Source organism: Oryx dammah, unplaced genomic scaffold (assembly GCF_014754425.2).
Source record: "Oryx dammah isolate SB20612 unplaced genomic scaffold, SCBI_Odam_1.1 HiC_scaffold_2, whole genome shotgun sequence".
NCBI lineage: Eukaryota > Metazoa > Chordata > Mammalia > Artiodactyla > Bovidae > Oryx > Oryx dammah.
The window spans coordinates 134,475,835-134,503,531 of record NW_024070186.1 but is presented as its reverse complement, the minus strand read 5'-3'; the positions used below and the strand labels follow the sequence as shown (position 1 = coordinate 134,503,531).

Here is a 27,697-nt window from a genome sequence, read left to right as displayed (position 1 = left end):
ATGCCTTGTGGCTGGAATGGGGTGACTAAGGATCACAGGAAGTGAGGTCAGAGGGGAAGCCAGGAGACCGTTTAGACCAGAGGAGTGACCCAATATAACATTTTACAGAATCACTGTGGCAGTTGTGTTAAGTAGACCAAAGTGGGCATTAAAAACAGAAGCAAGGAAACAACTTAGGATTCTGTTGTAATAATCGAGGAGATAGAGGGTAACTTGAATGGGAGCAGTATGAAGTAGTTGGACTCTAGATATTTCTAAGGCAAAGCCCACAGAATGTGCTGATGAATTGCATGTGAGGTATGAGAGGAGGAGAGGCAAGGATGGCAGCCAGGGTTTGGGGCCTCAACAATTCAAAGAATGGAGTTAATATTAACTGAGATTAGGAAGAACAGGGATTCAGTTACTGACACATTTAAATTTGACATGTCAAATAAATAATTGTATAAATATTTCTTGAAGACAGATCAATAGATATTTTTTTAAAGGATGAATTTGGTCATTAATAATAGGAAATGGCTTTTAAAAATGTATATATTAAAAAAAAACAGTAAGGAAGAAGAGAGTACAAAATGGGGAACTAAAGTTTTATGTGGGGGAGTGCGGAGGGATATTTTATATTCCATTGAACAAATACAGGGAAACACTGAAACTGATTTTAAAATAGAATATTCAAAGAAGCATTTATACACTGAGCATTTATCTAGTGCCTACTATATTTTAGTTTCAAAAATTGCATGTTAAATATATTTATTCAAGTCAGTACCCCAATTTTGAAACCCCAAATCTTCTTAAAAGCACACATCAAAAAAAAATACACCACAAAAACCAGTGATAAAAATTTAGGAGACATCTGTTTCCTCTGAAAATGGTACAATTGATGATCCTTCTAAATACATGCATTGTTAACTGTCCAGGCTATCTTCCCCCGACCCAGCTTCCTCGGTATCATACAGCCTCTAGTTAATGCGCAGGCATATCATTCAGTAGTGAGAAAGTCAGAAGAGAGATCAATACATTACATCTTAAGGTGAGTTTATCAGGATGAATGGCTTTTCTTTTGAAGAGGAATTAGCCCAAGATATCCTTTAACCAGATTATTGCACCTATTTGCATTTAACAAGGATGCCACACAGAGGTGCGATTTTCAAACTGCGTGCATCACATAAAATGCTGAGAAGCATCTTGTCAAGTACCTTTTTATAGGTACCTTTGACTTGTATTATAGGTACTCAAGAAATATTTAGGTGGAAAATCTTACTTAGAACATTATCATTTCTAATTTATTTAAAAACTTAAAATTATGGATCATGAAGTAGACATTGCCTGATAAAATGTGCTCTATTCATATGAGGTTGTTGAGAAAACTGAATTCTAATTGTTTTGTCAGGTAAAAAAAGTACTATGGAGTAAATACAAGAAGTTATTTAGCGGGCAAAGAAATGCTGCTCTTTAACTTGGATTAGGCTTTTCTTTTCACGCTTTTGCACAGGCTTGGTGAATATATGACCTTTGGCCTATATGACCAATGAGGGGAAATGTGCGTATTTAGAGGAGGAATCTGTTCAGAACTTGAAATGTACTGAATTGCTTCAGTTTACTTATTTCCCATGTTAAGTAATTTTTGCAAAATGACCAGAGTTCTGCAAATTTGCAGTAATTAACCTAGCATTTATGTTTGTCTTATTTGAGACCAAATTGACGGTAGATATGAATTAGCCTCATTCTTTGATTGACCAGGCTGTAAGTTTTTAATCTGCAAATTTACTTTCAAGTTCTTTGGACTGTATTTCTTTATATACTCCTTTGTTTTTGTTTTTTTTAAAAAGGAGAGTTAGCAAAATCTGTTGTCTGGCAGTTAGCATTTGTTCATGTGTACAAGTTATTACAAGCTGGAACCAAGATTGCCAGGAGAAATATCAATAACCTCAGATATGTAGATGACACCACCTTTATGGCAGAAAGTGAAGAAGAACTAAAGAGCCTCTTGATGAAAGTAAAGGAAGAAAATGAAAAAGTTGGCTTAAAGCTCAACATTCAGAAAATGAAGATCATGGCATCTGGTCCCATCAGTTCATGGGAAATAGATGGGGAAACAGTGGAAACAGTGTCAACTTTATTTTTGGGGGCTCCAAAATCACTACAGATGGTGATTGCAGCCATGAAATTAATAGACGCTTACTCCTTGGAAGGAAAGTTATTACCAACCTATATAGCGTATTCAAAAACAGAGACATTACTTTGCCAACAAAGGTCCATCTAGTCAAGGCTATGGTTTTTCCAGTAGTCATGTATGGATGTGAGATTTGGACTGTGAAGAAAGCTGAGTGCCAAAGAATTGATGCTTTTGAACTGTGGTGTTGGAGAAGACTCTTGAGAGTCCCTTGGACTGCAAGGAGATTCAGCCAGTCCATTCTAAAGGAGATCAGTCCTGGGTGTTCTTTGGAAGGAATGATGCTGAAGCTGAAGCTCCAGTACTTTGGCCACCTCATGAGAAGAGTTGACTCATTGGAATAGATTCTGATGCTGGGAGGGATTGGGGGTAGGAGGAGAAGGGGACGACAGAGGATGAGGTGGCTGGATGGCATCACTGACTCGATGGACGTGAGTTTGAGTGAACTCCCGGAGTTGGTGATGGACAGGGAGGCCTGGCGTGCTGTGATTCATGGGGTCGCAAAGAGTTGGACACGACTGAGCGACTGAACTGAACTGAACAAGTTATTAAGATGCTTATCTAAACAAAATTCTTGTCAAAGTAAAACTCTGATTTGCCAAACATAGCAGCTTACTTTTTATTATGTAAACGTGAATGATGTAAATCCAGTATAAATTTAAATCATGAAACACAAAATCAAAGTAATGAATTGAGAACCCACCAACCAACGTGGAATCACAACTTCACTAACACAGTTGCTTCTATTAGCGTGTGCCTCTCCTTGCCTGTGTCTTTACCCTAAACTGCCCTCCTGACCTCCAGCCACTCTTCAATTTTATGTTCATCATTTACTTTCTTTTTAATACTACTGGTTTTTATCGTGTGGTTTCTTAAATAATATGCTTGGTTTCTTTGGTTAAGTTTTGTAAAATTGGTAACATTCTATGTAAGTCTTCTGCCACTTGGCTCTTTTTCCCCATTCACCGTGTTTCTTTGACATTTATTTATATTGTTGAATGTAATTGTAGTTCATTTATTTCACTGCTGACTAATATTCCATTGCATGGATTTTTTTTGCTATCCTATCGATGGGCATCTGGGTTACTGTTGGAGGGTTTCAGTTTGCTTGTTTTACTCATTTTTGATATATGTTTTGATGTATCTATGCATTGATACAGATGTGTGTGTTTATATGTCATTCAGACATCATTTATATGTGTACTAGTGTACATGTGCAAACTTGAGGATACATATCTAACGGTAGAAGCATAGAGAATGTTCAACTCTATGAAGTAATGCCAAATTGTCTTCCAAAACCTTTGGGCCAATTTACCTTCCACTAGTCATACATCAGAACCTCCTGTTGAGCCAAATCATTGCCAAAACTCAGAATTCTCAGAATTCTTAACTTTTCTTAATGTAGTGTCATCTTATGGTCTTAATTTGCTTTTCTGTGATTGTTAATGAGGTTAAAAATCTTTTCACGTGGTATTCAACACTGGTGTTTTTCTTGCACAAAATGCTTGTTCATGTGTTTTGTCCACTGTGTACTTAAAACTATGCATTAAATGCATTTATTTTTTATTTTTTAGAAGAATAATGTATAGAAAAGTTGCAAGTGCAATAAAGATAAATTTTTCTCCTAAAGATTTGATCTGATGTTCTGTCATCTGTAAATAAATGAGTGTAGATCTCTTGCAAACAAGAACATTTTCATATAAACCACAATAAAACCATGAATATCAGGAAATTAATATTGGTGCGTTCAGTTCAGTTCAGTTCAGTCGCTCAGTCGTGTCCGACTCTTTGTGACCCCGTGAATCGCAGCATGCCAGGCCTCCCTGTCCATCACCAACTCCTGGAGTTCACCCAAACTCATGTCCATCGAGTCGGTGATGCCATCCAGCCATCTCATCCTCGGTCATCCCCTTCTCCTCCTGTCCCCAATCCCTCCTTCGCATGAGGTGGCCCAAGTATTGGAGTTTCAGCTTTAGCATCATTCCCTCCAAAGAAATCCCAGAACTGATCTCCTTTAGAATGGACTGACTGGCTGAATCTCCTTGCAGTCCAAGGGACTCTCAAGAGTCTTCTCCAACACCACAGTTCAGCACTCGGCTCTCTTCACAGTCCATTACTATCATCTGATCCTCAGATCTCATTCAGTTTTCACAAGTTGTCCCAATAATGTCCCTTATAGTAAATTGTTGTTTATAATAAAAGAATCCAGTTTAGAATCACACCTTATATTTTACTTGTCACATCTCTTGAGTCTCTTTCAATCTGAAACCATTCTTCAGTCTTGACTTTGAGGATCTTGGCACTTTGAGTACTATTTAGGCTGGTCGTTTCGTAGGAGGTAGGTTATGAATATTTGGCAGGAATATCATAGATGTTATACTGTGTCTTTTTTCATCTTATAAGGTGGCACAAGATTTCATTTTGACCTATTACTATGGAAGTTCACTTGGATTACTTGATTCAGAGAATCAGTTTTTGTCAGGTTTCTCTACTGTGAAATTACCTATTTTTCCTCTGTAATTAATAATTATTTTGTGTGAAGGTGCTTTGAAACTGTAAATAGCTTCCTCCTGATCAAACTTTTATTTAATTAATGAATTAATTTGTGTCACTGTGAGTTCATGACTGTATTTTATTCAGTGATCTATAATGCATTACTGTTGTTAACTTATTTTGATGCTTATCTTACCCTGAGTTAGCCAGTGGGGTCTCCTTCAAGATGGCTTCTGGGTCTTTTTGACATGTCATTCATCGACCATATTGGTATCCTCAATTTCATTCCCACATTACAGAGATTAACCACATGTTCTCCCTTTTTGGCACTTCCCCTCTAACAGTGAAAAACTTGCATATTATTATCGTAAATGTACTTACTTATTTGGTCAGTCTCCCCGTATGTGGTTGATCTGCCATTTTCATTGACCTTCCACCACCTCACAATTCTGTTTTGAACTTCAAAACCATTTATGTGGAAGCCCTCCTCACCCTACTTGGATTCCTACATTACACAGCATGGTGCATCTTTTTATAGGCATCTTGCTCAGGCATTGACACCCATTGTTGGAGCACTGCCACGGCAAGTTCTGCTCACCTTACCACCGTTCCAGAGCTTGGGCTCTGTCTCCACACCACAGTGTTTCCTCCTTATCTTGCTTGCACTCTGATACCCCTTATTAGGAATGCCTCCTTTCTATTTTGCCCTCTTTTAGTTAAAATGTTGCAAGATACACACATATTCTATACTCCAAATTTTTGGCAACATAGTTTCATCATTTTTTTTTTTTGTATTTGTCAATGAATGGACATTTTTAAGAATAATACAGTTGAATTTAGTAATCATATGCTTTATAGGTAACCATTTCTATATCTTAAGAAAGCCTTCCCTACCCAGAGTTCATAAAGATATCTCTTATATTTTATTTTAAAAATATTAGAGACTTATTTTCTCTACTTAAAACTTGACTTCCTCTGGAATTTATTTTTTATGTATTATGCAGTAGGGTCAGATTTCTTTTTCTCCCCCACATGAGTAACCAATTGTTTCAACGCTGTTGAATAAATTCCTCCTTACTTTAGCGGTCTGCCGTGCAACTTTTTATTAAAAATCATTTCCCGTATATGTGAAGGTCTGTTTCTTCTCCCAGTGGTCAGTTTGTCTCTTTTCCAAGAGCACACTAACTTAATGGCTAAAGCTTTATAGTAAGTCTCTGTACAGATAGAGCAAGTTCCTGTACTGTATGCTTTATCTGGTTAGATGACTTGTCTCCTATGGGCTTTTGCTGTTCATTGTAAATTTTAGAATCAACTTATTAAACCTTTGGAGTTCTATTGCTTTTCATTCAGTGTATTGGTTCACTTTGAGGAGAGTTAGCCTGTTATGCTGGTGAGTCTTCTATCAGGAACATGGTATGTCTGTTACAACCTTACCAGAGCCATGGCAGGCTCAGAGGGGTGCACTAGGCCAAAAATAATCCCTGAGTCATGCTTCCGGAGCTTCAGAGAGATAATAACTCTGGCCAATCAGAGGGATGATAAGTAGCCAATCAGTAAATACCAGGAAACCCCTGCAGCCAATCAACCCTTGCCAACTCCCTGTCTTTGTTCTAAACTTATAAATACTGCTGAAAATCTGGGCTCGGAGCTCTTGTTCTACTCCACTGTGTTGGATGTGACAGGAGCCCTGGCTCGAGCTAGCAATAAACCCCTTTATGCTTTTGCATTGCTGTGGATGTCTTATTCTCTCAGTTTTGGGGACTCGGACTCTGGGCAAAACAATGTCGTCCCATTTATTCAGGTTATCTTCCAATATTGTCTCCATATAGAATTTGCAATGTTTACAAGTTAATTCTTCAGGTATATTTTCACGTTGGATTTTTTTAAATGTTATTTTCTGTTTGTTATTGGTGTATAAAAACAGTTGATATTTTTATGTGATTTATTTTTAGTTACAATGAGTTAAATACTAAAATCTGTTCAGATTAAATGTCAGACATGCTCAAAAGCAGATAAGTAAGATTAGAAGTCCAAGTTTTTACTCTGAAATTATTTTGATGTTTTAATAAGTACTAAGTAGATAGTCATCTTTTTTCTTTTTTTTAAATCAGCTTTATTGAAATAATTTTCTTACCATAAAATTCACCCATTTCAAGAATTCTTTGTAGCCACATAGGTGCTCAGTCAACACCACCATTGAATTTTTGAATATATTCATGACTCAAAAAGCATTCCATGCCCATTAACCATCACTCCCCGTTCTTATCCTGTTCCATTCTCAGCCCTAGGCAATTATTCAGCTACTTGCTGTCTCTGAATTTGCTTATTCTGGACATTTCTCATAGGTGGAATCTTACAATACATGGTATTTTGTGACTGGTTTCTTTCACTAAGCACATAATTTGCAAGATTTGTCTGTATTGTAGAATATATCAGTAGTTCATTCCTTTTTATGGCTGAATAATATTTCGTTGTATTGAATGTATTACATTTTGTTATTCATTGGTTGATAGACACATAGGTTGTTTCTGATTTCTGGCTGTTATGAATAGTGTTGTTATAAGCATGTATATACAGATTTTTGTGTGGACATAAGTTTTCTTTTCCCTTCTGTTTATAGCCTCAGAGTAAGAATTTCTAGGTTATATAGTAGTAACTCTTAACTTTTTAAGGAGCTGCCAAACTGGTTTCCAAACTGGTTTCCAAAGAGGCTATGCTATTTTATGTCTCATCAGCAGTGTATAAAGGTTTCAGTTTCTTCCTATCCTCCCTATCCTTAGAATTATTCAGTCTTTTAAATATATATGTATCTATATCTATATATATCATATATATATATATATGTGTTCTAGTGGGTATATAGTGAAATATCATAGTTTAATTTGCAGTTCTCTCATAAGTCATGATATGTGCATCTTTTGTGTGTTTACCAAACTTTCATGTATCTTTGGGAGAAGTTTTTAAGTCTTTAGCCTATTTTTAAAAATTGATTTATCATCTTCTTTCAGAGGCCTAAGGGCTTTTAATATGCTGGATACCATTTCTTTATCATGTATACTGTTTGCAAATATTTTCTCCCATCATGAGGCTTGTCTTCTATCTAAGTTGTATCTTTTGAAAAATTTGATGTAGTCCAGATGCTGATGCTGGTAAAGGCAGGAGGAGAAGGGGACAACAGAGGAGATGGTTGGATGGCATCACTGACTTGATGGGCATGAGTTTGAGCAAGCTCCAGGAGTTGGTGATGGACAGGGAAGCCTGGCGTGCTGCAGTCCATGGAGTGGCAAAGAGGCGAACACAACTGAATGACTGAACTGAACTGATCTTTTTTTTAATGGATTGAACTTTTATTGTCATATTTAATAAATCTTTCCCTGACCTAAGGTTATGAGATTTTTTCCCCCTTAAGCTCTTTTCTAGAAGTTTTATAGTTTTATTTCTTAAAATTTGGACTATGACCTATTTTGAGTTACTAATTTTGTATGTTGTGAGGTAAATGTTTATACTTATCAGTTTATTTTTACATGTGAATATCCAGCTGTTCCTGCACCATTTATTAAACAGACTTTTTTTCTCAGTGAATTGCCATGGCATATTTGTTGAAAATTAAATGACCATGAATGTGACTGTTTATTCTGGGCTATCTATTCTGTTTCATTATTCAGTTTTCCATCTCTGTGCCCATATCACACTGTGTTGGTTATTATAGTTTTATTTAAGTTTTGAAACCAGGTAAAGTCCTGGCAACATTAATCTCCTTTTTCAACATTGGGTATTTGAGGTTCTTTTGACTATCATATATATTTTTTAGGATCGATTTCTACAAAAGAAAAAGCAGTGTGAGATTTTGATAGATCACGTTGGGGAGAATTGCCATCTTAACAATACTGAGTCTTCCAATTCATGAACAAGAAATGCATCTTTGTTTATTTAGATGTTTAATTTATCTTAACAGTATTTTATATTTTGAGTATACAGGTTTTTCATTTTTTAAATAATTTATATTAATTTTGTATCACACCTCACAGCATTTGGGATCTTCATTCCCCAACCAGAGGTTGAACCTGAGCCCCCTGCAGTGAAAGCTCAGAGTCTCAACCACTGGACCACCAAGGAAATCCCTGCATTTTTTAAAATTAGATTTATTCTTAAGTCTTTTATTCTTTTTTGCTACTATTGTGAGTGGAGATTTTTTAAATTTCATTTTTGACTTGTTTGTTGCTAGTATATAAAATGCATTTAATTTTAATATATAGCTCGTATCCTACAATCTCTCAAAACTTTCTTAATTTTATTAGCAATTTTTTTTTTGGCTTGGTTAAGATAATCTGCATCCAGAATTATATTGCCTCCAAATAAAGAGTTTTTATCTTCTTTTCCAATCTGCATGTCTTTATGTTTCTTGCCTAATTGCTTTGAATAGAGTCACTGGTACAGTGTTGAATAGTAGTGGCTACAGCCATCATCCTTGCCCCTTCCCAGATGTCAGAGAGGGGAGAGTATTCAATCTTTCTCCAGTAAACATGGTATCACTTTTAGGCTTTTGTCCCAGAAAGGAAGGGTTATTTGACATTGAAGCAATCAACTAATGTATCATATTAAAATAATGTAGGACAAAACTGCGTGATTATCTCAGTAGACACAGACAAAAAAGATAAAGGAAACAGAAAACAAAGGGATTAAACAAGGAGAGAGAGAGGAAGCTACTTTAGATACAGTGAAGAGGAAAATCTCTGAGATGACAAAAAGCTCTAAACAACGTAGAGGCCCTAGTCACACAAAGAGTAAACTGAACAGGAAGCCGTTCCGCACTTGGTACTGCACTTGATTTGTTTACTTTGTAATTCCAGTATCTCCCACAGTGCCTTGCCCCTACAATTTGTTCAGATAGCAAATAGATAGTTTAGTACCTTGCTTTCTTGACAGTCGCATTCTGATCAAGTTACGGTGACATATACTTTTTGTTGTTGTTCAGTTGCTCAGTTGTGTCTGACCCTTTGAGACCCTATGAACCGCAGCACATCAGGCTTCCTTGTCCTTCACCATCTCCTGGAGCTTGCTCAAACTCATATCCATTGAGTCGGTGATGCCATCCAACCACCTCATCCTCTGTCATCCCCTTCTCCTCCTGCCTTCAGTCTTTCCCAGCATCAGAATCTTTTTCCAATGAGTCAGCTCTTCGCATCAGGTGGCCAAAGGATTGGAGCTTCAGCATCAGTCCTTCCAATGAATATTCAGGACTGATTTCCTTTACAGTTGATTTTTTTCATCTCCTTGCAGTCCAAGGGACTCCAAAAAGTCTTCTCTAACACCACAGCGCAAAAGCATCAGTCCTCTGGTGCTCAGCCTTCTTTCTGGTCCAACTCTCACATCCACACATGACTACTGGAAAAACCATAGCTTTGACTAGATGGACCTTTGTTGGCAAGGTAATATCTCTGCTTCTTAATAAGCTGTCCAGGTTGGTCATAGCTTTTCTTCCAAGGAGCAAGTATCTTTTAATTTCATGGTTGCAGTCACTGTCCCCAGTGAATTTGGAATCCAAGGAAAGAAAGTCTTTCACTGTTTCCATTGTTTCCCTCTCTATTTGCTATGAAGTGATGGGACCAGATGCCATGATCTTTGTTTTTTGTATGTTGAATTTTAAGCTGGCTTTTTCATTCTCCTTTCACTTTCATCAAGAGGCTCTTTAGTTCCTCTTCACTTTGTGCCATAAGGGTGGTGTCATCTGCATATCTGAGGTTATTGATATTTCTCCTGGCAATCTTGATTCCAGCTTGTGCTTCTTCTAGCCCAATGTTTCTCATGATGTACTCTGCGTATAAGTTAAATAAGCAGGGTGACAATATACAGCCTTGACCTACTCCTTCCCTAGTTTTGAACCAGTCTGTTCTTTCATGTCCAGTTCTAACTGTTGCTTCTTGACCTGTATGCAGGTTTCTCAGGAGGCAGGTCAGGTGGTCTGGTATTCCCATCTCTTTAAGACTCTTCCACAGTTTGTTGTGATCCACACAGTCAAAGGCTTTGGCATAGTCAATAAAGCAGAAGCAGACATTTTTCTGGAACCCTCTTGCTTTTTCTGTGATCCAACGGATGTTGGCAATTTGATCTCTGGTCCCTCTGCCTTTTCTAAATCTAGCTTGAACATCTGGAAGTTCCCAGTTCATGTACTGTTGAAGCCTAGCTTGGAGAATTTTGAGCATTACTTTGCTAGTGTGTGAGATGAGTGCAACTGTGTGGGAATTTGAACATTCTTTGGCATTGCCTTTCTTTGGCATTGGAATGAAAAGTGTCTTGTGACCACTGCTGAGTTTTCCAGATGTGCTGACATATTGAGTGCAACACTTTCACAACATCATCTTTTAGAATTTGAAATAGCTCAACTGGAATTGCATCACCTCCACTAACTTTGTTCGTAGTGGTGCTTCCTATGGTCCACTTGACTTTGCATTGCAGAATGTCTGGCTCTTGGTGAGTGATCATACCATTGTGGTTATCTTGGTCATGAAGATATTTTTTGTATAGTTCTTCCTGTGTATTCTTGCTACCTCTTCTTAATATCTTCTTATCCTTTGGAAACTTATATTTTAACAATTGCATAATACTTTATAATATAATTATAAGAAATCATTTGAATGTTTTCATTATTTATTTGTTTTTTTATTCATGGGCATGCTTCCTTTCTTCATGATTTACAACACATTTGGCACCTTGTTTCACTGATTTGGATTTAAGGCTTATTTTTCCATTTATTCATATTCTATGATAGCTGTTGATTTTATATTATCTTTTACTAATTTTTAGTTAAGTATTCTTTTAACTTATTCTTCATGTGGTCATAAGTTTAGCTCAGAAAGGTTATAATAATGCTTTAATAGATAAAACAATTTTAGTATGTGGCAAAATATCAAACATGAACTGTGGATACTGAATATTGTTTCCTCTCTACATGAAAGAATGTGGACTCATGAACTTTATGTACTATTACCAAGAATTTAGCACTGTCTGAATTGAGATTATGGGAAGTGAGTAGTATTAGAAAGAAGTCCGGAATTATGCTCCAGAGGACTGTCAAGGCATTGTCTTGTTTGCAAGTAAAATATAACAGGGTTTGAATTCCACTTTTAAGTTCTTACTAGTGTTGTAATTTGGGGCAGCTTAAACTCAGTTTCCTCGTCTATAAAATGAGGATTATAGTCATCATCTTGTGGGAAAGTAAACTCGCTCAGTCGTGTCTGGCTCTTTGGGACGCTGTGGACTCTATTTACCAGGCTCCTCCATCCCGTAGGGTTGTATAGAGCTTAGTGCAGTACTCTGCATAGTAGCTGTCCAGTAAATGAGAGCTATCTTTTCCTTCTGTTGAGTCCCTCATAGTCCTGGGAATGCTGGTGAGAATGGTCGCAAAGCCTCTGAAGATGTTTACTTTTACTCTTGTCGAGAATTGGTCATATTCTTCAGTGAATATGGCTGTTTCGAGACTTGTTTCTTCTCTGCCCATGTGCCAAAAAAGATATGACCCAAAAGGTGGCATTCTAAAGTAAATTAAGTTAGACCTTTTGGCATTAACTTATAGTTATTGTACTCAAAAATATAGTTGTAGTTTCTTTCTTTCCCAACTTGAAATGAAAGATAATACAGTTTTTTTTTTTTTCTTTTTCAAGAAAGATAAAAGAAATGGAACTAAAAATTGAACAGTTATAACATTGACAAGGGGCAGGATAGAGTTGTCTTGGGTGTAGCTTCCTAGCTGGTGGACTGGGAGTTTAGGGAATTTGGAAGGCCTCTGGCATATTCTAATAGGGATACTAAATTGATTGTAAATATGGTTATTTTTAAGTTCAAGTATAAAGCGCTGCCTTATAAATTATCAGAAGTGATTATTCCTGACTCTCTCAGAAGTCCTATCAGAATCTATACTCAAGGCCTAATTTGAGTCCGGGATCTATCATTTGGGGCATGACACTTAACCAGCACACCGTTTGCCCTGCACACTGTTTCTCCTCCGTAAAATGGGATAAGGCCTCCCCTGCTTGTTTCACTGAGTTACGAATATTCAATGAGGTCATGTCGATGAAAGTGCTCTGTAACTGGAATGACACCCTTTCATCCTGTCAGACCTGCCCTTTCCTCACTCTTGTTTGGTAGGTCACTGGTGAGGGTGACATGATAACCCAGAAATCGGTACTGTACACTACCTCCTACGGGTGTTTGCTTTATACACATACAAGGGATTAGACAGTGGTAGACTGTTGATGTTTCATCCCTTAACTTGTTTTATTTATTATAAAAGTAATACACGTTTATTGTGAAGAAACTAAAAAGTACAGATAAGGAAAAGGAAAAGGAAAAAGAAAAAGAAAGGAAAAAGGAAAAAAGAAAAGTAACCTGTACCTGGAAGAATAATTACTATATTTATTTTTGTTTAATTTTAAAACAAAAATTCAGTTACACAGAACATAATGTTTCCTGTTTTATCACTAATATATAATATTGTATATTATTCCCTGAAACTTAATTCCCTTATATAATGTTTTAGTGGCTATGTAGTATGTAATGACATGCTTATGGCTAAATATGTGTACATATCCTCTTTATTTTTTTTTTCCTCATTAGGAAAAATTCTGTACTTAGAATTGCTACATCAAGGGGCATACAACATTTTAAGAAATACAAGTTTTTAGCTTCATTGAAATGTAATTGACATAAAATAAAATACACATATTTAAGGTATACAGTTTGGTAAATTTTGATGTATGTGTATGCCCATTAAATCTGCACCACAATTAAGATCATGCTTTTTTGTAATCCCATCTTCTTATAACTTTTCACAACTATTACCAGACAACCACTGATCTGTTTACACTCCCTGTTGATTAATTTGCATTTACTACCTTTTTGTGCTTATAGAATTACACACTATGTATTCCTTTTTGTCTGGGTTCTTGTACTCAGCACAGTTATTTTGAAATTCATTAATGTTGTTTATATCAACAGTATATCATTTTTTGTTGTTGAGTGCTGAGTAGTAAATGTGCCATTGTATGGATATACCATAATTCATTCACCTATTGATGGGAATTTGAGTTGTTTTCAGTTTTTGGCTATTAAAAATAAAATTGCTTTAGACATAGGTGTAGAAGTCTTTCTATATATGTAAAATATTTGATATTTATTACCATTTTTTTTCTGGGAAAGTTGCATAGGTAATGTATTGAAACAGACAAAGCTTAATACGAAACTAGCAATTCTTTTTTCTTTTTAAGAAACTTTGGAAATATATCTTTGGGAGGATTTAGAATTTTTAGATGTAACTTTATTGGATTAATTTGATAGAAATTTGAAATTAACAGGTTACTAAGTGCTTCTTAGCAGCTAGCAACCTTTTTCACAGTTTGTTTTCTTGAATCATCCACTTGTATCAAGTAAATGTATTGTCTAAGAAGCAAAAATCTGTTACTTGCCTTTAGTGGTAAATTAGTATTTCATAAACAACTCATATTTCTCTGTGAAATGACTCTATTGAACTTGAACAAGAAAAGACACTAAGAGAAGTTTACAGAACTTCACAAAAGGTACTCCAGAATCTGGTTTGGAATAGATGCCAAACTCTTTTTTTTCCTCTTCCTAAGATACTCACTAGATTGAAGGAGGAGCGGGTATCTGAAGACTCCAAATGACATCAGAGTTACTTTTCAGCAGCCTTCTCAATTTCCCTTCTCAGAAAGCAGAGACTCTAGCCTTGGAGATGGATGGTGAGAATATTTTTCCTGAGTTCTTAAGCTTAATCATTGTGACTTCAGTATATTTCAGACAGTCCTTTCTTAGTTATAAATGAGCTTATAATTACCAGATTTGTGTTTTATGCTTTATCTGTGCAAATAACTTTATTATGCAGTGTGTGTGTATGTGTGTTTTTAATTGAATAGGATATGATCTTATAACTAAGGAACTTACAGGGAAAGAATAAATATAGGTAAATAAGTACCATCAAACAATAGGAAGAGGTTAAATGTCATAAGAAAGGCACAGACAACATTCTTGAGAATTCGGAGGTGTGGATTACTTCTGGCGAGAGTGATTGAGATGTTTAAAAGAAGAACAGCATTTATGTTAATGATGCTTTTGTTTTTTTACCAGAAAAAAAAATTATTTGTTTTTTTAACCAGAAACCAGAGAGAATGCACAATTAATATAAATAGCAATCTGATTTCAGATAAAAAGTTAATTGTCATTTGGAGGAAAAATAGAAGTATATTTGGTTTTTGTGGGGTTTTATAGTATAAGTCAGTGATTACTCTTTGAATTATATAAAATGGGTACCTCTTCCAAGGCAGATAGTAGTATTTCAGCATTTCTGAGAAGTGATTTAAAAATCTGATTAAATTATCATGAGTAGATGGGCTGCAGCTTTTAGAGATAAGTGAGTGGCTAATTCTACTAGGACTTACCTACTTGTTTTCTAGTATAGCTACAACCTGATGAATTTGTCGCGTCTTAAGTTCTTGGACCTTATGCTACTTACACATGGACAGAAGAACAATAAGTAAACAGGGAAAAGGCACAGTGACTGATTATTGGGGTCATAATTAGTTGTGAAGAGTTCAGCTAACTGAAAGCTCTGTTTTGGAAGAGAGATAGCAGATAGATTATCCTAAATTCATGGTGTTTTATGTACATGATGTTTCAGTAGGGGGATGGCAACTTTGAGCCAGATTTGTTCTCTACCTGTAGGCATCATATAGTTAGCACAGTGATAATACTAACTCCTTTTTCTTCACTGTTTTAATTATGTTCCGAAATCCAGTGATGAGGTTTTTCTTTCAATTATTCTACTTCTCTTTTATTTTAATTACAGTGTATATTCTTTCTTATAATTTAGGCAAGGAAATCTTTGAAATGTTATACTTATTAAACAAAAACACGATAAAATTATTAGTGGTTATTGGTTGCTAGTCATTTTTTTCACATATTCACTTATCTTTTTCCTCAACCTAACTTTTATTTATAAATATTCAAAGTTATTTTACTCAGGTATAATTACGTGTTGATATCTGTTTGATAGTCTGAAATATGCTCTTATATTTGTTGGAACATAGTTGATATTAAATCCTAATTCTTGATTTTTAGTTTTGTAAAAATGAAAATTCTAACAATTCATATTCTTGTGACCATCAAGATATAATTATGTCTTGTTTGTTGCTCTTAATTTGTCACCACCCTTGTTTTGTGGTAAGCCCCAGCCATTTTTGACAGTTGGTAAATAAATTGTTATAGCCAGATGGTAAACATACATAGCCAATAAATTGTCCTTGAAAAAATGGCCAAATTTAGGTCTTTGTTCCAGATAGCAGATAGATTATTTAGAATACACAGTGAACAACTTTCAAAGCAACTAAATTTGAATTATTAGTGATTATCTCTGTCATTTATATGTTTTTAAATATTCAAGATTTTAAAAATGAATATGTTAAGTATATTGTTTCTGTAATATGTCTTGTTGAACAGTTTTTCCTTTTGAATGAGGAACTCATGGCCAAATAAGTTTGGGAGAAGTTTAATCATATTATAAAATACCTATTCACTAGGCCTTCCATTAGCTCATGGGCTCTCAGTCTCCAATAGGAAGGTCTTGAATATATCTAGTATTTGACAGAATAGATTGAAAACTCTGAACTAATATATTAATGTTTCATAAGGTTTTACCATGGTTTGTCTGTAATACAACTCCACTTTGAAACTAGTCGTTATATTTTTAAGTATAGTAATGTCCTGAATAAGAAGTCAAAGAGGATGATTAGGAAAAAAGGAAAACTATTTAATTAATAATATTGTAAACCATATGAAACATGAGTGTTTATAAAGCTTCTTAATGTCTTAGACCAAGATTTCTCCCTTTATTGTATTTTAAAGGTCCCCATGTATTTTCTGTGCTCTGTTCATCTTAGTGTGTAATATATATAAGCTAATTTTGATAAATATTGATAATATAAAACTTAATATCTTGGGTAGAAGTAGATTATTGGCCATAACTCAGTTTAGCTTAAAACACTTGAATATACTCATTTTCTAAGTGGAGTTTTATTGTTATATCTCATGATTTCTCGTTGGGAAGGATGCTTTTTTGTACATTATTTTTTTCCTAGTTTGGTTAAATTGTTGATGACTATTTCAACAGATGTCTAAAGTGTTAAAAACTTTTTTTGTCATATATAGTATCTATATGAAAAAACAAAAATATGGGCCAGTAATTTAGCTGATTCTAACAGTTTGATAACAGTTTGGGTTACCAGATTGGAAGTGAGGCTAATTGTCCACATGGGAAATCATCCCTGAACTTTATAAAGCTTTATATAACTTTATATAGCTTCTTAAAGTAAGGTTTTTAAGAAATACTGCTTTTAAAAAGTATTTAAACTTCTACACAAAGGTTTCAGTGAGAAACCTTTCTACTTGCTGTTGGTGAAATCAAGATGAGTCCAGAATCTGGGTGAGTCATTGGGGTTTATCGAATTTCTTTGCCATAAACTAACTTGGCTATCTCACTTCTGCTTCCCTGGTTTCATGGATGCCCTGGGCAAGAAAATTTGGATGTTCTGCTCAAAGAAACCATTGTTAGTTCCCAAGGTAGCTTCCACCCAATCGTTAGTTTCCTTTCCCATGACCAGCATTTGGGTTCAGAGTTCTTTTCTCATCTGGAGCTCTTGTGCTGCTAAGCTTCCATACTGACGTCTTTGTTGCAGTCTCTTACAGGTGCTAGTTCTTTCCAAAACTCCACTCTGCTGTGTTACTTCTTTGATCAAAATAATTCAGTTATACCAGGAGCAAAATGACCATAAAAAAAAAAATAGCAAGACTTTCTTCAATCAATCCTGATTTACCATTACAATGGGAAACATTCATATAATTAACATTTTTCTAAATTTGATGTCTATAAAAATTGATTTTCCATAAGTTTTTATTTTTCTTAATACTTTAGTTGATATCACTAACAGTATTTTAGGAGGAAAATTCCCACTATACCGAGCCTCTGTGTCAACTAAGGTTTTTTTTTCCCTCTGCCATGAAAGATTTCAAATGAATTAATTAAAATAATTTTAAAGTGTATTGATTTAAGTGTCAATTCACTTTCTCTTCTTACACAGATCCTGGTTGTTTTTTTTTTAATTGTTTTCAATCTGATATTTTCCTTGATTCTCTGGTACATTTTGTCCTTCAACCACGTGGCCTGTGGTTTGCATATCTGAAATTGGTGTGATTCTGATAGTAGAGCTTATTATGTACTTTATTTAGATAATTAGAATTTCTCCATTCTAGATTACAGCTATGCTAGTAATTTTCAAACCCTATTTATTTTCTTTTTTGCATTTACTTTTAGAGAAATTGTTGATAGTATAATCTGTGCAAGCTCCTGCATACTAAGTCACTCAGTCGTTGTCTGACTCTGTGTGATCTCATAGACTGTAGCCTAACAGGCTCCTCTGTCCATGGAATTCTCCAGGCCAGAAAACTAGAATGGGTTGCCAAGCCCTTCTCCAAGGGATCTTCCTGACCCAGGGATTGAACCCACGTCTCTTATGTTTCCTGCATTGGCAGGTGGGTTCTTTACCACTAGCACCATCTGGGAAGCCATGCAAGCTTCTAGCCTGAAGTTTTTATTTCCTGCTATTGCTACCCTTCATCTCCACCATCTTGCAGCCTGTGTGCTAAGCTTTTCAAAATTTTTGTGGTGGAGTGCTAGTTTTTGTTTGGTTGTTTTCACTTAATTATGTTAGTAACTTACTTTTACTGTACTTTTAAAAAGCTTCTATCTAAGGCAGATTGAAAATTAAGAAACATACATACAAATTATATATCCAAATCTTTGATCATTAAATTCAAAAGACAGCAAATTACTTTGTCAAATTGTATGAAAGTTTAGATCCTCTGGAGGAGGAAATGGCAACCCACTCCAGTATTCCTGCCTGAAAAATTCCAAGGTCAGAGGAGCCTGGAGTGCAGTTGTCCATGTGGTAGCAAGGAGTTGGACATGACTGAGCAACTGAGCACAGAATTACTTGTAATTTTTGTTTTTTAAGTGAATTACCTAGTTTCTGGAACACACTATATTGCTCTGCTACCCTGCTCAGACTGATGCTCCTCCTCCTTTTAGGATGCTTTTAGCTTCTTTTCTAATTGGCAAAGCCTTGCTTGTGTTAGAGTCCATTTGCATACCACCTCTGTGGAGTGTATCCACTAAAAAAAGTGTTGCTTGCTTTTTCATCCCATCTTCTTCCCAAGAATTTGCCCTTCCATGCTTTTTATACTTTGTTCATGCCTTCTCTTATACTAGTATCTCATTATGTCACTGATTATATTTTTTTCTGGCAATGTTGTGGGTCCACTAAAGGCTGGTCTATTACTTAGTTACTCTTCTATCTTCAGCTCTCAACATAGCAGCTTCTTTATAAATAATATGTGGAGTCATTGCTTCTTATAAATTAAGAATATATCCCCTGTAGTCTTTTTAAAAGGTCATCCTTTTATTTTCCCCCTAGTGTTTTGGAAGCATTTCTGCACAGAGAACAGTGTTTATCAGTCACAGTTATAATGTAAATTCTTGAAAATTAGAAAGTAGAGATTTCATTTGAAGATTAAAACCAAGATTGTGCTTCTCAAGAAGTACTTCTTTGCTTTAGTAAACCAGCAGCAGTTTTTCAAACTTCTTGCCTCAGGACCCTTTTGTACTCTTAAAATATTGAGGGACCCCAGAGAGTTTTTGTTTAGAGGGTCATATCAACCAATATTTACCATATTGGAAATTTTAAACTGAGAAAAATTTTAAAACACAGGATTACACAAGTATGCATTCCAGGACTCGTCAACAGGGTGCTACATATCCTGTAGCCCTAGACGACTCCGTTGTCCACTGAGAAGAGAAAGAGACAAGAAAGCAGATAACAACAGTTTGGTGTTATGAATGTAGTATTGACTTCATGTGCCTCCTGAATGCATCATGGGTTGCGTTGGAGTCCCTGGACCACACTTTGGGAACTGCTGCTTTACAAGAATTCACCTTAATTGCCAATAGAATATTCTGTATTTTTTATTTTGATCATGTTGTAACCTAGGTTTTGTGTTTATAGAGTAATAATTTTTTTTTTTAAGTATCTGCAAGGTCTATCATGTTACCCACTCTTCTATTAATGTCTAGACATAGAATGTGCTGGAGCTTATTACCAGTGTTGGCTTGGCAGCTGTAAGAAGGAGATGCTTACTCAAGGAGAAGTCATTTTATTTGTGGATACTTAGTAAGGTCATTCCTAGTTATGCCCTGTCAGTACCCTGGCTTTTACGTGCTAGCCCTTTTTATGACTAATGAACTTCCAAATACTTCTTCTGTGATGATTCTCCTTACTCCAGAGGGCTTGGAGGTTTGGTCATTTTCCTCTTTCACAAAGTAAAGTTTATATCGTTTTCAGTGGAGTGGGAAGTCTTCCCTTCGAGACCTTTCCTTCTTCTCTCCTTTGTTTGACCTTCCTCTCCACTTGCCTCAACATGATCCCTGATGCTGGCTCTCCTTTTCTGGGAGTCCAGTCTGCTCTCTGGCAGATAGTGACTTGGCCCTAGTGACTTCTGTTCTTTGTCACTCTCTACCCTCTTACCTTGGCTGATACTCTGTTAAATTCTTTCTGAGGTCTTAGCAGGACAGTCAGTCTAGAGTATTTGACGACTCTCTTCAAATTAAAAGGAGACTGGGTCTTCCGGGAGTGTCCTGGGCATGCGTTGTACATACCTGTCAGCTGCATGGGAGCACCAAGGTGGCTGCTCGTCCACACGCCTGTTAACTCCCTGACAGCCCTATTCTGTTCACTCATCAGTCTGTATTGTGTGTTGGTATCATCGTGTGAGATGTAATTTGGGGCTTTATCTTTATAAGTGACAAACTAGAAGCACAAAGCTGATAGAATGTTGGGGACTTTTTATTTTTTAATTCTGTGGCCTAAACACAGTCACCAGTCAGTAACTGTTTGCTAAGTTAATTTTATTTTCATTAGTGTTGATGAAACTCTGAGCTCCAACAATGACTTTATGGTTTAAGCCAGGCCTCTCTCCCTTATTGGAGAAGGAAATGGCAACCCGCTCCAGGATTCTTGCCTGGGAAATCCCATGGACAAGGGGAGGCTGGCAGGCTACAGTCCATAGGGTCACAAAGAGTCGGACACGACTGAGTGACTGAGCATGCACATCTCTCTCTTATAGCCAAGGGAACTCTGCAATCACACTCTTCTGAAAAAGTACATGTTGCAGCCTTATAAGCAAAATCCTTACCTGATACTTAGTGAAGATTGCTATTTGAGATGTACAAACTTCGAATCTCCAACAGAATCTGATTCTGACTCTTTGTTAAATACCTTTAGTTTTCTTGTAAATTCGTACATCATATTGCCATGTATTCTACAAACCTAGGCTTGAAACATTATAATTATTTTCTTTTTTTTACTTAATGAACTTGCTATTGAAAATACCCTATTTTGTAACACTATTTATGTTAGATATATCGCTACCTAAATATTTAAACCAGGATTCATTGTTTTTCAGAGTTGTCTTTTTCTTCAACTCTCCTGCTCCTACCTTATTTGACTGTTTTCTTCTCTGCACTAATTTGTTTCAGTTTCTTTCCCCTCCAAATCATCAGCAGCTCTACAACTCTGTTTTTGTTTTTGTGATCTAACATTCATTTAGTCACACCATTGCCTGTAAACCTCCTACTGCTCACCAGATAAATGCCAACTCCTTGACATGACCTTGATTCAGAGTCCTTGGTCCCAATTGTGTTTTCAGCCTAATCTCTAGTCACATTGGGTCACTGCTTCCTGTATCCCACTAAGTAGTTCCCTGCCTTTGAGTGCTGTTTTTGAACCTAGAGTGACTGCCATTCTCTTCTCCCTCCTCATTTTTTTAACCATCACTGATCACCACCCTGGGCATCAGTCAGTTCAGTTCCTCAGTCATGTCTGACTCTTTGCAACCCTATGAATCGCAGCACGCCAGGCTTCCCTGTCCATCACCAACTCTCGGAGTTCACGCACACTCATGTGCATTGAGTGGTGATGCCATCCAGCCATCTCATCCTCTGTCGTCCCCTTCTCCTCCTGCCCCCAATCCCTCCCAGCATCAGGGTCTTTTCCAATGAGTCAGCTCTTCACATGAGGTGGCCAAAGTATTGGAGTTTCAGCTTTAGCATCAGTCCTTCCAGTGAACACCCAGGACTGATCTCCTTTAGGATGGACTGGTTGGATCTCCTTGCAGTCCAAGGGACTCTCAAGAGTCTTCTCCAACACCACAGTTCAAAAGCATCAATTCTTCGGTGCTCAGCCTTCTTCACAGTCCAACTCTCACATCCATACATGATCACTGGAAAAACCATATCCTTGACTAGATGGACCTTTGTTAGCAAAGTAATGTCTCTGCTTTTTAATATGCTATCTAGGTTGGTAATAACTTTCCTTCCAAGGAGTAAGCATCTTTTCATTTTATGGCTGCAGTCACTATCTGCAGTGATTTTGGAGCCCAGAAAAATAAAGTCTGACACTGTTTCCCCTGTTTCCCCATCTATTTGCCATGAAGTGATGGGACCAGATGCCATGATCTTAGCCTAACCTTGGGCATAGCACAGCTGAAAATGTAGTTACAGCCCACTCTGTTCCTGCTGGACTTCTTACAAACCTCAGCATTAGCATTTAGCACTTATACCCTGTCTCCTTTTGCACAGTGACTAAAGAAAACTTCACATGTTCACTCTCATGTTATATACTTACTAGGTATACTTTACCCTTTTCCTGCCCCATTTGGGAAACCGTATCTCACTGGTCCCCAACCTTTCTGGCATCAAGAACAGGTTTCATGGAAGACAGTTTTTCCACAGACTGGGGGAACGGGCAGGGGATGGCTTCAGAAAATTCAAACACATAAAATTTATTATGCACTTTATTTCTATTTTTATTACACTGTGATATATATTGAAATAATCATACAACTCAACGTAATGCAAAATTAATAGAAGCCCTGAGCTGGTTTCCCTGCAACTCTCTGGTCCCATCTTAGGGTAATGGGAGAGCGATGGGGAGCAGCCGTAAATACGGATGAAGGTTCACTCACTTGTCTGCTGCTGACCTCCTGCAATTAGGCCTGGTTCCTAACAGGCCACTGACTGGCACTGATCCATGGTCTGGGTGTTGGGGACCCCTGGCATATCCAAATTCAAGTGAGTTAGTTTGGTTTCCACTCAGCATAAACTCAAGTCTATTTTTTCAGACAGGTAAAATTTGCAATCTATTGGACCTTAATACATTTTATACCTTATACTAAATACTCTTTATAACTAATTATGGCATATATTATATATGATGAGAAACTAACACGTCACAGGTTACACTGATTTTAGGTTATTGCATTTTAAATATTATAGCTCTTTTTTCGCTTAGATTATTTCCTGAGAGCTGTAGCTACTAAATTAAATTTTAAGGGTACTGCAGAGAAGACGCACACCCTCTGCTGGCATTAATACCTTCTTTTTTGGCCTACAGTAGAAATACTATAACATTACAATAAAAAAAAAAAAGATGTCTTGCTGATTTCTTGTAATAAGGCTGAGACTGTCTTATCCTGTTTTACTTATGTTCACTTTCACTATTCTGATATTTTCTCCCTCTTACCAGTGTATTCATCATGTTAGGAATAAGAACTTTAGTAAACATATCATGCATTTTTTAATTTATTTTAATTTTAGAAGCTGTATGCAACATGAAATTTATGACTTAACCAGCTAAAAGCTTATTCTTTAAAAATAAATTGAAATTGAGAGATTAATGTCAATGAAAATATTTCCTTAGTCTTAACATATCACTTGTAGCAACTCTAAAAGATAAACAAATAGAATTTAAGTTTTATATGGTCTACACTACAATATGATCTAGAAAAAAAGAAATCCCACCCAAAATCTTTGATCGCAGTGGGAGGGTTTCATTTTAAGGACTAATAGCTGCCTCATCCTTTGTGATTGCTTGCTTCCATAATTTGTTATGAAGAAAGGCTTCTAGATAAACTGTCTCCCAAATGCTTGTGATTTGTTCTGTTCTGCTTGGGAAGGGTTAAGAGGAGACAACATCCTGTCAAAGACCTTGTTTTTAATTTTGCTTTGCACACTGGCACAGATCCTGCTAAGAGCAGCCCAGATTAGTTCGGAAAACCTTTGAAGAGATTTAAGATGTCCTTCAGCCAGTTTGAAGGTTTTTGTCTTGCAAATCCAGTACAAGGGCGCCTGCAGGCATCTCGACCCTTGCTGTGCTGCTGATGCGGCTCAAGGTCACACTAACCCGCCCTGTGACATTCAACAACAACAAAAAATTATGCGGTGAAACTGCTTCAGCATTCAGCCAACCAACAACTTCCTTTAGTGAGGAAGTGTGGAAGAAGTCTATTTTTTCCCCCTGTTTTTCTTTTTTGGGGGGTGGCTCTGTGAATTTTTGCTGTAGGAAATAATCCTGGATTTCTGGTGTGTGTGATGACAAGGTCATTTCTTAATTAGAACACATGTAAAGAACAAAGCTAAATGGCTTCAAAACAGCTTTGTAGTTGATGGAGAGGATTTAAATTATTTAAAGAGATAGTCACCCATGTATGATGGAAGCTGAATTCTAAAGGCATTAACTCCTTCATTTCTGTCTCCTTGACATTACTTTGAATTCCTTTAGAAGATTGCAATCTAAACTTAAGAAAATGTATAAATGCCTTTTTTTAAAAAGGAGGAAACATAATATATAAATAAAATTCTTGGATAAACTTTATAGGAGAAGTTTTCTCCCCATGCCATTCACCTCTTGGACATTTTATCAGGTGGCTTGACTGAGGAAGCAGGAATTAGAAACTTTTTCTGTTAACTGATTTATTTTTAATTGGTTGGGGAGGGTTGAAAAAAATACTTCTTTATTACCTCACCTTCTCTTCTTCACTTTTACATGTGTGACTCGGAATTTTAGTAAATCAATTTACCTTGAAAGTAAAAGTTGCTTAGTCGTGTCCGACTCTTCGCAACCCCATGGATTGTAGCCCACCAGGCTCCTCTGTCCATGGAATTCTCCTGGCAAGAATACTGGAGTGGGTAGCCATTCTTGAGTATTTAGAAAATATAACATCTATCATTCAGTTTCTCAACTTTCAGAGAATTGGTATAAAAAGACACATGTGTTTTTCCTCAGGAAGGGGAAAAGCAATTTTCATTTCAAATAGCCTCTAAGAAAGTTGTTTGTCAACATACGGACTTTTTAAGGCACAATGAAACCATGTGCGTAAACATTTAACAGCCATACTGGCTTCCCTCTCTTCTGTGGGACTTGCTCCTCCTCTGTTGCCTGTGAGTGCTAACTACAGGACATCAGTTGGAAAGAGTCCAAATAAACTGGCTTTCTAAGCTTGAGACTTAATGCGTATCACCTCTGTAGGATTAGAGCCAAATAATCCAAGAAATTTTTATAGTTGATACTTTTGGGGGTAGATCAGGTACAGAAGCACTTAAAGTTATTTCTTTATGCACAAAATCATGTCTGTAGAGAAACTTCCATTCAACATTACAATATTAACATAAAGCTTTCTTGGAATTTGGTTGTTTCTTTCTCAAAGAAGATGCTTCCCTGTAAGTGTAACTAAAGTAGAACTAGGGCACATACTTCTGGAAGGTGGACATAACATACTGTGCTTGTTTGAACTGATATGTTGGACTTTGGGGCCCACAGATAATGAAGCTTCTGGGGATGCCATGATGAATGGTATTAGAAGAACAGTTTAGAACTATCTAGACTTCTTATCCTGGACCATTTTGCTCCTGTCAAGAAGCAGTATCTTTGGGTCCTCCCAGGAAAGCAAAAAGGTATATACTCTTAGGTTATGGCTGTTTGAGAGGATTTTAGGTTTGCCAAAAGAAAAGCCTGGAGGGGAAATCTATCTGCAAGGAAAGGGCAGTGTGATTCTGTGCATCCCTGCCCTTGCCTGGAGTCTGGTGTGCCCTTCTGTCATGTATGACCCACGCTCACCTGCTAGTCATTTCTAATTTACTGTCCTAATTCATCGATTTGTTATCACTAATTGTTCTTCATTTACTTCTGTGTAGTTTCCAGTACCTAAAGGGTTGAAAGGTTGCTGTAATTGGCACCCGCAGCTGCTCTTTCTTTTGACAGGGGATAATTTCGCAGCCTATGCTTTGTGTGACAGCTGCCTAATTGGGCATTCTCCCCTTGTAGCAAGCCTGCCTCCTCCAGCCTCCCTGCTGACAAATGGTGGTGGATTATAGATGAGGACACGCTGACCCATTCGACCTTGCTGAGACAGCGGGGAGGGGCCTCCTGCTACTTGAGGGAAGCTTTAGGTCATTTAGAGGACAAGGTCACCAGCCAGGTGGGGAAATGACATGATATCACATGACAGTAGCCTGATGACACGGTCAGCGTGTCAAGGACGAAGGCATCAGTATCAGTTAAACATTATTGCAGTACTCCATTGAAAGCCCGGTATTTCTTAATTGTTCTGCTGTTTTGTTTTGTTTTTAAGAAAAAGGAAGAGTGCAAAATAAGACATGTATTTTAGCAGTGTTAAGGCAAGTGTGTACATGAACATAGAGCTGGTTTAGAAAGCTTCCTCATAAGTTTCTCCAGTCATCTAGAATGTTTTGTTCTTAATTCTTATTTAGTTTGTAATCCCTTGATTATCAGTGATTTTCAAGACTTATTTGAAAATTAAGGCAGCAAATTAAAATGAGGTTTTGTATATTGGTGAACATTTAACAACTTCCGTTCTCATCCTAACTCAGTGATTGGCACACCTTTTCATATTTTGAATAAAAGGAGAATAAGCCAAGTGAAAATGCAATCCAATTGAAAGGAACCTCAAAACTCTAGACTTAGGAGATCAAAAATACCACCACAGCATAAGTGTAAAATTTTAAAGATTGTTTTTTAAGTAATTGTTGAGACCCAAAAATATTTTTTAATATCTTGGGATTATATTTAATGTAAAAGCTAAATGAAGATCTTTTAGATATTTTTTCATTGTTGGTAATACACAAGCTCTTGGATAAGTAGATTTGAACTATATAATACCCTTTTTAAAGTGTAAAATCTTAAGGATCCCTGCTGAGTCTGTTAACCCTATGTTAATACTTGAGAGATTAAGTCCATATAAACTGTATTGGATAGTGCAAATCTTGTTTTAAAAACAAAGGATAGTTTAATGCAAAAAGTACTGATCATGATTCTCATTTTCTGGGGAGAAAAAAAAAAAAAAACTAATTATTGTTAGGTACTGTTGAATCTAAGCCCTCACTTCAACAGGAGCTAATTTCATACCCCTGAGGTAAAAAACTATCAGTGGTAAAAGTGTGATGAATTAGTTCACTGAAGTAGACACATCTGTATCTTCTTGGCTTGTGCGTGGTGTATGTGTGTGTGTGTTTAATTTTGACTGTGCTGTGCGTGTGTTTAGCTGCTCTCAAACCCTGACTCAAGCTTGGTGGAGGTTTAATCCTGTGCCCTTGTACACGTAGACTTGATTAGTAGTTGTGGTTATCTCAGCAGAAGACATACCGCCCTCCTCCTTGTATTGGTCGGGACCTGGGCATTGGGGAGTCAAGGCAAAGGAGAAAGAAAAGAGATTTTACATTAGTATTCTATGAAAGCCTTACTGTCTGCAGAACAAATTGATTGCTCCGGTGTACCTGTGCTTGGCACCACTGCTGTGAAAGAAAGGTAGGGTTGTAATCTGTTTTATTGTATTACATATTGTGACACTCCAGGAATATTTAACACGCTCTCTTTCTGTGGCACGTGCTGTAAGTCTAAGTTTAAAAAAAAAGGAAATAAATGAATGGGAAGTATGGAAGAGGAGTGGGCTGTAGCTTTGTTTACTTCAGTCCATGAGAGTTCATTCGAATAAGATAATTCTGCTGAAAGCATCACTGGGAACATAGCCTGATTGATAACGAAACCCTATGAAGTGTTCTGAGGC

At 36.6% G+C, this 27,697-nt stretch overlaps 1 protein-coding gene across 2 annotated transcripts in view; it reads left to right on the top strand.

Annotated features, from left to right (window-relative positions):
• NRIP1 (nuclear receptor interacting protein 1) overlaps window positions 1-27,697 on the top strand; it is a 99,906-nt gene that overhangs the window by 32,782 nt on the left and 39,427 nt on the right. Inside the window, exon 3 of one of the 2 annotated variants that reach the window (XM_040227222.1) lies at window positions 14,293-14,415. The exons of the other annotated variant lie outside the window; for it this stretch is intronic. The gene's annotated coding sequence lies outside the window, so the exon portion shown is untranslated. The remainder of the gene's footprint in view (window positions 1-14,292; window positions 14,416-27,697) is intronic. 2 annotated transcript variants of the gene reach the window in all.